The sequence below is a fragment of the Pteronotus mesoamericanus genome, unplaced genomic scaffold, assembly GCF_021234165.1.
Source record: "Pteronotus mesoamericanus isolate MK-2021 breed Mesoamerican mustached bat unplaced genomic scaffold, CSHL_Meso_final scaffold_54, whole genome shotgun sequence".
Classification (NCBI taxonomy): Eukaryota; Metazoa; Chordata; class Mammalia; order Chiroptera; family Mormoopidae; genus Pteronotus; species Pteronotus mesoamericanus.
In genome coordinates this window covers 6536434-6546695 of record NW_026555321.1, presented here as the reverse complement: position 1 = coordinate 6546695, position 10262 = coordinate 6536434, and the positions used below count along the sequence as shown (strand labels likewise).

General features: G+C 42.9%; 1 pseudogene; it reads left to right on the top strand.

The window, feature by feature from the left end:
• The first annotated feature begins 9619 nt into the window (after positions 1-9619).
• On the top strand, positions 9620-9828 carry LOC129061150 (uncharacterized; annotated as a pseudogene).
• The last annotated feature ends 434 nt before the right edge of the window (positions 9829-10262 follow it).

Genomic DNA, 10262 nt, shown 5'->3' with positions numbered 1-10262 from the left:
TAAGCCTCAGAGAGCTGGTGAAACCTGGACTGTGAAGGCAATTTCCCTTGCTTGAGAGGAACTCTCTGTTAGATAAGAAATTGAGCACTCCCTTCTCCTCTGCCATATGGTGCCGCAGCATAATTTAAATTCAAAAAGCCAAATTTCATAGCCTCAGAATTGCAATTGGTAACACTCCTAATCACTTTACTGATATAAGTAGGTACAGAGAAGCATAATAATTTAAGTGAAAACCATACTTTTAGAATCTGATAGGAAACCCTCCAAATCTAATGTTTTTTTATCTCCTGATTCAAAGGAAAGATCCAGAAAAAAGATGCCAAGGGAACAGACTAGACAAATTGATCCTATTAGCAAAGTTCCTTTTAAGAAAAAGCTGTGCTGCTGACCAACTGTTTGGAGCCCTTTAAAATGAGACCTTTTATGGCAGGATTCTTAGAACAACAGAAAGGAATCCATTAAGCTCTAATTTCCACAAATACTGTTAATGTTAATAAAAGTCAAAATTGAGAAAAAGGAGGTGGGTATACAGCCAAGCTCTTTGACAGAGGAGTGTTTACCAAATAGCAGAAAAATTCTAAGAAGCATTCATTAAAGATAAATACATATACCTAGAATAGGTGGGGCGGAGAATTCCAGCTTATGAATCTTAGTAGAGATTTGTAAGCCAACATATTTTTAAATTTTTAATCAAATCCAAGGAGCCAAGTTTTAAGAAACACAGCAGTACCCACTCCTTTAGGCTGAAAGGAAATGGAGCGTGGAGATGCATAATTTGGCCCTTAGGAGGTTTAAGGCAAAACTCAGTTGCCATTCTGAGCAACAGTGAGAGGAGTGGAGATCCTGAGGGGACAAAGAAATAACGGTGACCTTACATGCTCTTCGGAGAATCCTCCCTTCTGTATCAATCAAGATTTTTTTAAGCTGAAAAAATAAAAATAAAAATAAGAGGAAGGGAGGGAGGGAGGGCAGGAGGAAGGAAAGTTATTACCATCGGTGGTAGTGTTATCTGACACAGTGGGGTTTGGCCACCTGCTGCCATACATGACCCTTAACACAATAATTGGTGGGAAAGGAAAACGGTTTTTGTTAAAAAAGACTGTCCCATTTGGGGAAGCTGGGGTCACCCTGGCTTCAAGCCATTCTCTTCTGCAAAGCACAGAAATCCCCTTGTTCCCAAAAAGACTGAAATCCAATCCATGCCCTGAGACTCCCCTCCACGCTTGTCTGTTTCCAAGGCAGTTCCGTGAATGGGGTCTCCAGGTCTCCAGCTCCAGGCGCTCTCGCTCTCTGGAGTGTATACTTGGGGGGCCGGCAACTTTATTGCCTCCCCTTCCTCCCTCTCCCAGCGCCCCCGCATGCTGACAGGTCACTGCTGCGGGTCTTATGGGGGGCTGTCCCTGTGGGGCCATGGTACCCAAAGCTGCTTGCACCCCAGGGTCAGCAAATGTTTTCAGCCCACGTGTCTGTACGCTGGTCTCGGAGCGAGAGAAGGGGTTCAGTCTGGGACCCGTGCTGCGCAGCGTGGGCCGCAGCGTCCCGCAGCCCACCACCTACGACGCACGTGTCCCGCATGTGAAACTCAGCCTCTGCGAGCTGGCTCCTGACTGCGCAATCAAGAGGAATGCAAAAAGGGGGATTTCTACATGCCCTTTGTTTTAAATATTTCACCCCAAAATTACACATGCTGTGAAAGTGGCCAGTTTGCGGGCCATTTGAGGCTGGCATCCACCATGCTCGTCAGCCTGGGCGCTGTTTCTGCCGCTCCTCCTGCCCGCACGCTCCTGAAGGGCGTAGGAGAGTTTCTAGCCCTGAGCAGGGAGGGGCACAGTGTCTGCCTGGGGTGAGGTGTCACGACGCTCACCTCCACGATGCACATGTGTTGTGACCTTTACAACCCACGCATGGTCTGTGCAAGCTGTGTCATAAGCCATGTTTGTTGCTTACCCTTTCTCAGGGGTATGGAAGAAGCCTGTCAGTTTTGGTTGCAATTTCAATCCGCCACCTTTGACACTTCCCAACCCCCCTCAGGCGTCCCTCCCCTCTGCTCAGTGATCTGGCCAGGCCTCTCTGTTACAGTAGAGGTAGCTGGGCTTCAGGCACAGCTCAGTCCAGAGGCTCAAAGATGTCACTGGGGCAAGATTGATTTATTTTCACCTTTCAACACTGCTCCTTCTGGACAGGCTCTATTCTCAGTCAGGCTCTTCTTTTGTGAAGATAGAGTAGAGAAAGCTCACTGTGCTCCCATAGCTTTTTTCCCTTGCTCCATTTTCTGAAACCTCTTACTTACAACTGGGCACAAAACTTCCCGAGATAAAGACTGTATTCCCATGCCTCTATTGCAGTTAAGCATAGCAGTGTGACTAAGTTCTGCCAATGGGATCCAAGGAGAAGGGTCATGAGCAATTTCCAGAAAGTGTCCTTCAAGGATCCCTCTTCCCCCTGTCCTCCTCCCTGCAAGCCTGCAAGCTCAAGCAGCTCTCTAGGACCATCCGGGGGGACGGTCAGGTGGGACTGTCAGGTGGGACCACCAGGAAGAAGAACCATGTTATCAAGGATTTTGGAGCAAGAGAGAAAGAAACCACCCTCTGGTGACCTTGGAGCCACCGCACAGCCCTGAATGGCTTACTTCCAGACTTCTACTTAGGTAAGGAAAAAATACATTTCAATCTTGTTTACATTATTGTAAATTTGGGTTTTCTGTCTCATAGCGAAAGCTAATATTAATTAATATGTATAGCAGAATGCTGACTGCATTTCCAGGGCAATATCCTATGAGGTAAAATTCCTTAGCATACTATAGGCCCAGCTCCTTCTCAATAGCTCTAGAAAGACTTTCATTTGAACATCTGAGTGGTTCTGATCTCATCATGGGCCAATCCGTGGACTGTGGTGAGGCTCTCACAGATTTAACAGATGTGCCCCCTGCTGGAGCTGAGAATGGAGTTCCCTCCATCTGACTGGCACAAACTGAGAGTTGGGGCGGATTCCCAGAGGGGAGAAAACAGTGCTCATCATGCTTCCGAAGCCAGATTTTTTCCTCTAATTTTATGATTTTTTTATCATAGATGTCATCATTCTTCTATGTTCAAAACATTTTTTATATAATCCATTAATTCTTTGTTAAAAACTTATTTAAAAAATGTTTATTGCGTTTTTTGCCATTGCCATTTAGTCCCCTTAACCCCCCGCCATTACCCCACTATTATCCATGTCTGTGAGTCCTTTTAACTTTTTGCTCAGTCCTTCCACCCCAACCTCCCACCCTCCCTCCCTTAGCTGCCATCCTGCTCTCTATGAGTCTGTCTCTATTTTCTTGTTAGTCCAGTTTGCTCATTAGATTCCACATTTGAGTGAAATCATATGGTATTTGTCTTTCTCTGACTGGCTTATTTCACTTAGCATAATGTTCTCCAGGGCCATCCATACTGTCTCAAAAGATCAAATTTTCTTTTCTTTTTTATGGCCAAGTAGTATTCCATTGTGTAAATGTCCCGTAGTTGTTTTTATGCACTCATCTACTGATGGACGTTCAGGATGATTCCATATCTTGGCAATTGCAAATAACGCTGCCATGAACAAAGGCAGGCTTACATTCCTTCGAATTAGTGTTTGGGTTCCTTCAAATATATTCCCAGAAGTAGGATTGCTGGGTCAAGAGGCAGATCCATTTTTAATTTTTTGAGGTATCTCCACACTGCTTTCTACAGTGGGTGCACCAGCCTGCGTTCCCACCAACATGGCAAAAGGGCTCCCCTTTCTCCACATCCTCACCAGCACCTGTTGTTTGTTGATTTATTGATCATAGCCATTCTGACAGGTATGATATAATATCTCATTGTGGTTTCAATTTGCAATTCTCTGATGATTGGTGATGTTGAGTATCTTTTCATATGTCTATTGGCCATCTGTATGTCCTCTTTGGAGAAGTGTCTGTTCAGGTCTTTTGCCCATTTTTTAGTTGGATTGTTTGGTTTTTTTGGTGCTGAGTTTTGTAAGTTCTTCATAAATTTTGGATATCAGCCCTTTATCAGACGTATCGGCAAATATGTTCTCCCATTCTGTGTGTTGTCTTTTTATTTTGTTGATGGTTTTCTTTGCTGTGCAAAAAATTTTAGTTTGATGTAGTCCCATTTGTTTCTTTTTTCTTTTATTTCCCCTACCTATCCATTATTTCTTGATATGGTCTCATATACTTGATATGGTGGTCTCTTCTCCAACATCTCTCAGGAAATAAAAACAAAGAGACAGATACAAGAAACACTACTATTATTCAGAAGTATAATGTTTGGGAGGAGGATAATAACTGTTTTAACCACAATGGTAAAAGTACACAAATCAACAAAATAACTGATCAGTGTTCTTCAAAAGTGTTAAGGTTATGAAGGACAAGAAGACTGAGTAACTGTCAAAGATTAGAGGAGACTAAGGAGAGGTGACAGATGTAGAGGATCATGCCTATAGTGGCTATCAGGATCCCAGCCCCGGTGGCCCCTTCTCCTTGACTTGTTTTTACTCAATAAAATATGAAAAAGGTGATGGGATGTCATTCAGTGGTTATATTACTTTCTACAGTCTCCACGTTGCTGGAAGACTCACTCAAGAGAGCTCTCTTCCTCCTTGCCTTTGAAGAAGTTAGTGGTCATTTGGGGAGGCCCACCGGGCAAGGAACTGCAGGCAGCTCAGCCGTGGCAGCCAGCAAGAAGTCAGGGCCCTCAGTCCTATATAGACATACCTCATTTTATTGTGCTTTGCTTTATTGCAGTTCACAGATGTTGCATTTTTTACAAATTGAAGGCAAGACCCTCTGCCAGCAAAAAGATTACAACTTGCTTTATTGCAGTGGTCTGGCACTAAACCCACAGTGTCTCTGAGGTATGCCCATAGTCTCAAGGGAATGAGTTCTGCCAATAACCGAGTGAGCTTGGAAGCAGATTCTTTGACATCTGGCTTCCAAATGAGATCCGCCCAGTGACACCTTGATTGCAGCCTTGGGGCACCCTAAGCAGAGGATCCAGTGAAGCTGTGCCCAAACTTCTAACCCACAGAAACTATGAAATAATTAATGTGTTGTTTTAAGCTGCTAAGTTTGTGATAATAGAGAGCTGTCTTAATCAGCTTGAGCAGCTGTAACAAAATACCATAAACTGGACAGCAACAGCAGAAATTTATTTCTCACAGTGCTGGGAGCTAGAAGTCCCAGATGGTAGCGCCACAGTGGTTGGGTTCTGGTTGGAGCACTCTTTCAGCTTGCAGAAGGCGAACTTCTGGTCATTTCCTCATGTGGTGGGAAGAGAACAAGCTAGCTCTTGGGACTCTTTTATGACCCCATTCATAAAGGTTCCACCCTCATGATCTGATCGCCCTGCCTCCAAATACCACCACATTGGGAATTATATTTCAACACATGAATTTGGACACAAAGATTCAGTCCACAGCAATACCTAATCTGTCAACTAAATGCAATGCAGTACCCTGAAACAGAAAAAAAGACATTAATGGACAAAATGGTGAAATCCAAATAAAGTCTGGAGTTTAGTTAACACTCAAATACCAATGATAATTCCTTAGTTTTAATCATTGTACTATGATTATGTAAGATGCTAGCATCACGGGAAGCTGAATAAAGCATATACATAAACTCTCACATACACATCAAGAATCCCCAAATAAAACGTTAAAAACATAAACACAAACTTAAAAGTAAAAAAATCAGTTATAACACTTGTGAAAAAATAAGCCTTGATTCTGATGGCTAGCGATAGTGTAAAAGTAACAAAACGTCCATCAAGGTGAAAAGACAACTGTGGACAATTTGACACCACGTTCAGCTGTCTGAGGCCCAGCTTCTCCTCCTGCCCAAGCTAGTCCGCCCACGTCAATACCTGAGCAGCATGTCCCCCCACAGTGCACGAATTTCTTATATTCAATTATTTGATAGCTCACAGCTGTGTTAGTCATGGGTTTATTCTTAGTTACTTTGATTTTTTGAAAACAATTTTATATAAAATTATTTCCCTCTACTCTTCTGACTCCGTAGAAATCTCTCTTGCTTCTGTCTCTCCAACAGTTACTCCCAAAACTATATCACTTCCTTTCCCTTCCATACTCCCTCGTCTCCCTTTACCATCTCTTCCTCACATGGTTTGGAATTTCTAAGGAAGCTAGGACTGGAACTACCAGCATAAGAGAAAAAAGGGGGCCTGGTGTGTTACTGTTTTTTAATTCTCTAAACAGCAACACACAAAACCGACGCCCAGCCCTTCAAAGTTTTACTTGCGCTGTACTTAACCTCCATCTAGAATTCATCATTTCCCTTTATCTAAATCTTCATAACAGCATCTCATCCCAAGGTGAGAAGATCCCTAAATGTTGTACCTTCTTGATCTCCAGCAGGTTTTATAACTTTAAAGGAAGTTTGTAACCAAATTTAAAATGTAGATCAAGTAGGTATACAACTTGGTGAAGGAAATGAATGTGGAGAGCCAGAAACAGTTATTAGAAAGGAGAGTTCATTTGTATGGGCTATTGTTTAGAAAATAAATAGCTCAACCTAGATCCCAAACAAAACTAAAATACAGTAATAAAAGTGCCATTGACTTAATGAAAATGTCCTGTATTTGGGCAAAAGGAACATAAATATCAATTGAATAAATTCCTTATTTTGGTCCAGAGAATTAAAAACCTCTTACACTTATTGGGAGCTCTTGTGGCTACCTCTTGCATTATAAATTACTGTGTAGATCTTAATATCAATGATATTTGGTCAGCATCTACTATATAATCTGTACTTACATGCTCTGCTTCCAAGATGCCTAACTGTTCTTCTTAAATTGCAAAACCTTTTTTGAAGTGGAAATGGAACAAGACATCCTCCAAGCAGAGGCACAAAACCACAATAATGTATCAAATATAAAGTATATTTAAAGGACACAAAGACGAATAGGGAAAAAGAGCACTAAACTGAGGCCCTTATAGTCACAGACGTTACTATTCATTGTTCATCTTTTTTGTTAAATAATGTACAGAGAAAGAGATTTGAATTTCTTATTTCAGAACTGCTTACCTATTTAAAGTAAATTTTAAAGTGCACTCTGAGCCTTGAGGGTTTTTCTTATCTATGGACATGGTTAGCTGGTGGATATGGGGACTTAATGAGTGCTCTCGCTGTAAAGAAACAGAAACATGAAGGCAAGCAGAAATAAATTTAATTTTTAAGTTAATGCTGCAGGTTTGTGGGCATGCCTGACAAGATTTAATTCTCACAAATGTTTCTTTGGGTTCTCAGTCTTGAAATGAAAGGGAGTCGTGCATGTCCAGGAGATGCAGGCGAATGGGAGAAGGCTGCCTTGGTAGACTGGGCAAACTGCAGGTAGGTGGTTTTCAGTCTCACGGCCCCAGTGGAGGGAGTGAAGAGTTAATGGTGCTCATCAATCCTGTGCAGAGCCACAGAGAAATCACATCCCCCAGAGACTGTCTAGAAAAGAAGGACTAAAAGTTCAAGAAATATTGGGCTTCTCTGGAAAATTTCTAGGCCTCAGTCGCCAAGGAGAGATTGGATGTATTTCATGTGTGTGTGTGAAGTAAGAGTTTATTAAATAAAATCTACATTTTTAGTTTAGGGGCTTTTTAAATTGTTTTTATTGTTGTTCAATTACAGTTGTCCCCATTTCCCCCCCCATTACTCTCCCCTGTCCCTAACCAGCCCCCCAGTTTAGGTTTTAAGCCGCCAGGGAGGTGGCTGAGGACCGCTGTAGGATACAGGCTGGCCCTTGCCTGGGAAGGTGGTGCCTGGAGAAGCCTGCCCAGGTCCCAGGCTGTCACTGTTCAGGGAGCATGGGACAGTCACAGGTCCCAAACCAGCCAGGCAGGTACCCCTTCCAACAGCCCCCTCAAGTCTGGGGGCCCAGGCATGGTGGGAAAGGGGGTCCTGAGTAGAGCAGCGGCTAGCTCTGAAGATGGATTGTGTGTCTTCCCACGACACACAATCACTCAAGTGTGCCACACACAATCACTCAGGGGTGCCGAGTTTCTTTAGCCTCACTGTCCTTTCTCCCCCGAAGGGGAGGGACGCCTGTGGTGCAGCCTCTGGTCAGCACAAGGACCTGACAAAGGGACTTTTCCTTCTGAAATAAAGTATGGCTGTGAGGAGCCCGTGGGCTGCATCTGACAATCCCCAGCTCCATCCGACAAACAGGATGGCACCCGTGCCAATGGCCAGGCAGGCTGTGGGGATGTAACGTGCAGCCAGTGGGAGCCAGGAAGGGAGCAAGCCGCTCCCAGCATTTGGCCGCCTCCAGTGTGATCTTTCCTTAGAGCCGACCACCTCGGCCAGCCCCAGGGGGCCTGGCTTTGCAGGTCCTGGACAGAGCCACCATTCTGAGAGTGGTGGGCAATTTCCATGTTTACCAAAGGGATTGCCCCGCAGTGAGCCAGCAGTGGGAGGCAGACCACGGGCCACCCGTTAGTCACCCACTGGAGGGTGAGAAAAAAGGACAACACCAGCACTGACCCACCTCTAAGATTACCACCGCTAACACTTTGATGTGTCTGCTTACAAACCTTTTGCTGTGCATTGATATAGTAAATACAGGGGTAGGCAAAAGTGGGTTTACAGTTGTTCATGTGGAGAATAACACAATAATTAATAAATAATACACATACTAACAAGTGTAAACCTACTTTTACCGACTCTGTATCACATGAATAAATAAATACTGTGTTCAAAACCAATTAAGCTCTTTCCACTAGAGAATATATTATGAGTATTTTTTCTCCTTGTAGTTATTACCTACACAGACATGGCCGTTGAGCTGTCTGTCGCAATGTTGGCTGTCCTCATAGCTGCCCGTTGTGACACTGGCCAGTCAGTAGCTGCTTTTTGCGCTATTTCTTTTTGTTTGTTTGCTTGTTTGTTTGTTGTTGCAATATTTCTGGGTTTTACTTCTTGATTCATGAATGTACAAGACCATGTCTACAGGTTAGACAAGGAAAGGACTATGAAAATTGAATTTCACTTGTGGATTGTCAAACATCTCGCTGCTTTAGATTTTGGACTTTGAACACAAATGTGTGTACATGTCTTGCTTTTGCTAATAAAGACCATACTGCTCAACTACTTTCAACTGTACATGACCTCTGAGGTGTTTTTCCAATCGTGGTTTGAGGTCCACACTGCCATTTTCTTTCATGTGGTTGCTCCTCTGGTCCAGGGCGTACATTTCCAAAGTTTTTGGTGTAAGTTACATTTTGTGGTTGAGAAACAGTGGAAAAACTAAATGGTTTGGTAATAATTATAAGATTTGTTGAGCACTCACTGTATTAAGCCTTGTCCCCATGCTTTATTTCAATGAACTCGTCTAATCTTGATAACCCTGTTACGTAGATCCTATTATTATCATGATTCCCTTTAATATATGAACAAAACTGAGACACAGAGTGGTAGAATAGCTCATCCAAGAGCACACAGCAAGTAAAAAGAGCCAGGATACAAACTCAGGCAGTCTGGTTCTAAGGCTCCTGCTCTTAATCATTAAACTACTGTTACCATTGTTTTCTACATTTTCTGTAAGGGAAACGTTTAACAACTGGTATTTTAAAACAATGGAAAAAACAAAATATTGCTTCTCGGCCTTTTGGCTAAGATCAAGGGTAGCATCTGTTCTTATCAGTTTAAAACAATGAAATAAAAGGTAGCTCACTAGACAAAAAGGCTAGCTAGACTTAAAGGAAATTAAGGTCTAATGGATGGAATATCTATTTTACAGACAGAAAGATCTGGGGTTGTCTGAGTAGTAATATTTGCTACTCAATGGATATCCAAGTGCTTTCTTATGTTTTCTAGGCCCCTAGTAATAGCTAAGGCCACGTAACTTGTTCTGACCATTGGTTGTAAGTGAAAGTGATGCAGGCCACTTCCAGGCTGAAAAATTTAATTCTTCAGTCCAGCGTGTGACTCTCCAGGTCTCTGTTCTGAACATCTGCCATGGAGAGGGAGAAGGCCACTTGGTCCAGGTGTTGTATCTATACGATGTTAAAGCCTCAATCAGCCTAGGCCCCTGAGTATGGAACAGAGTCCCTCATAAGCCCACTTAGATGTGAACCATGAGTAAGAAAGAAACCTTTGTTGTTTTAGGCCTCTGAGAGTTACATACTACTTTGTTGCTTATATTATCTGGCTAATACAGTCTACAAGTTTTTACCAGGTTTTCTATGTATTCATGAAAAAGGTGTTTGATCTCTGTGAGCCTCATTTTCTTATT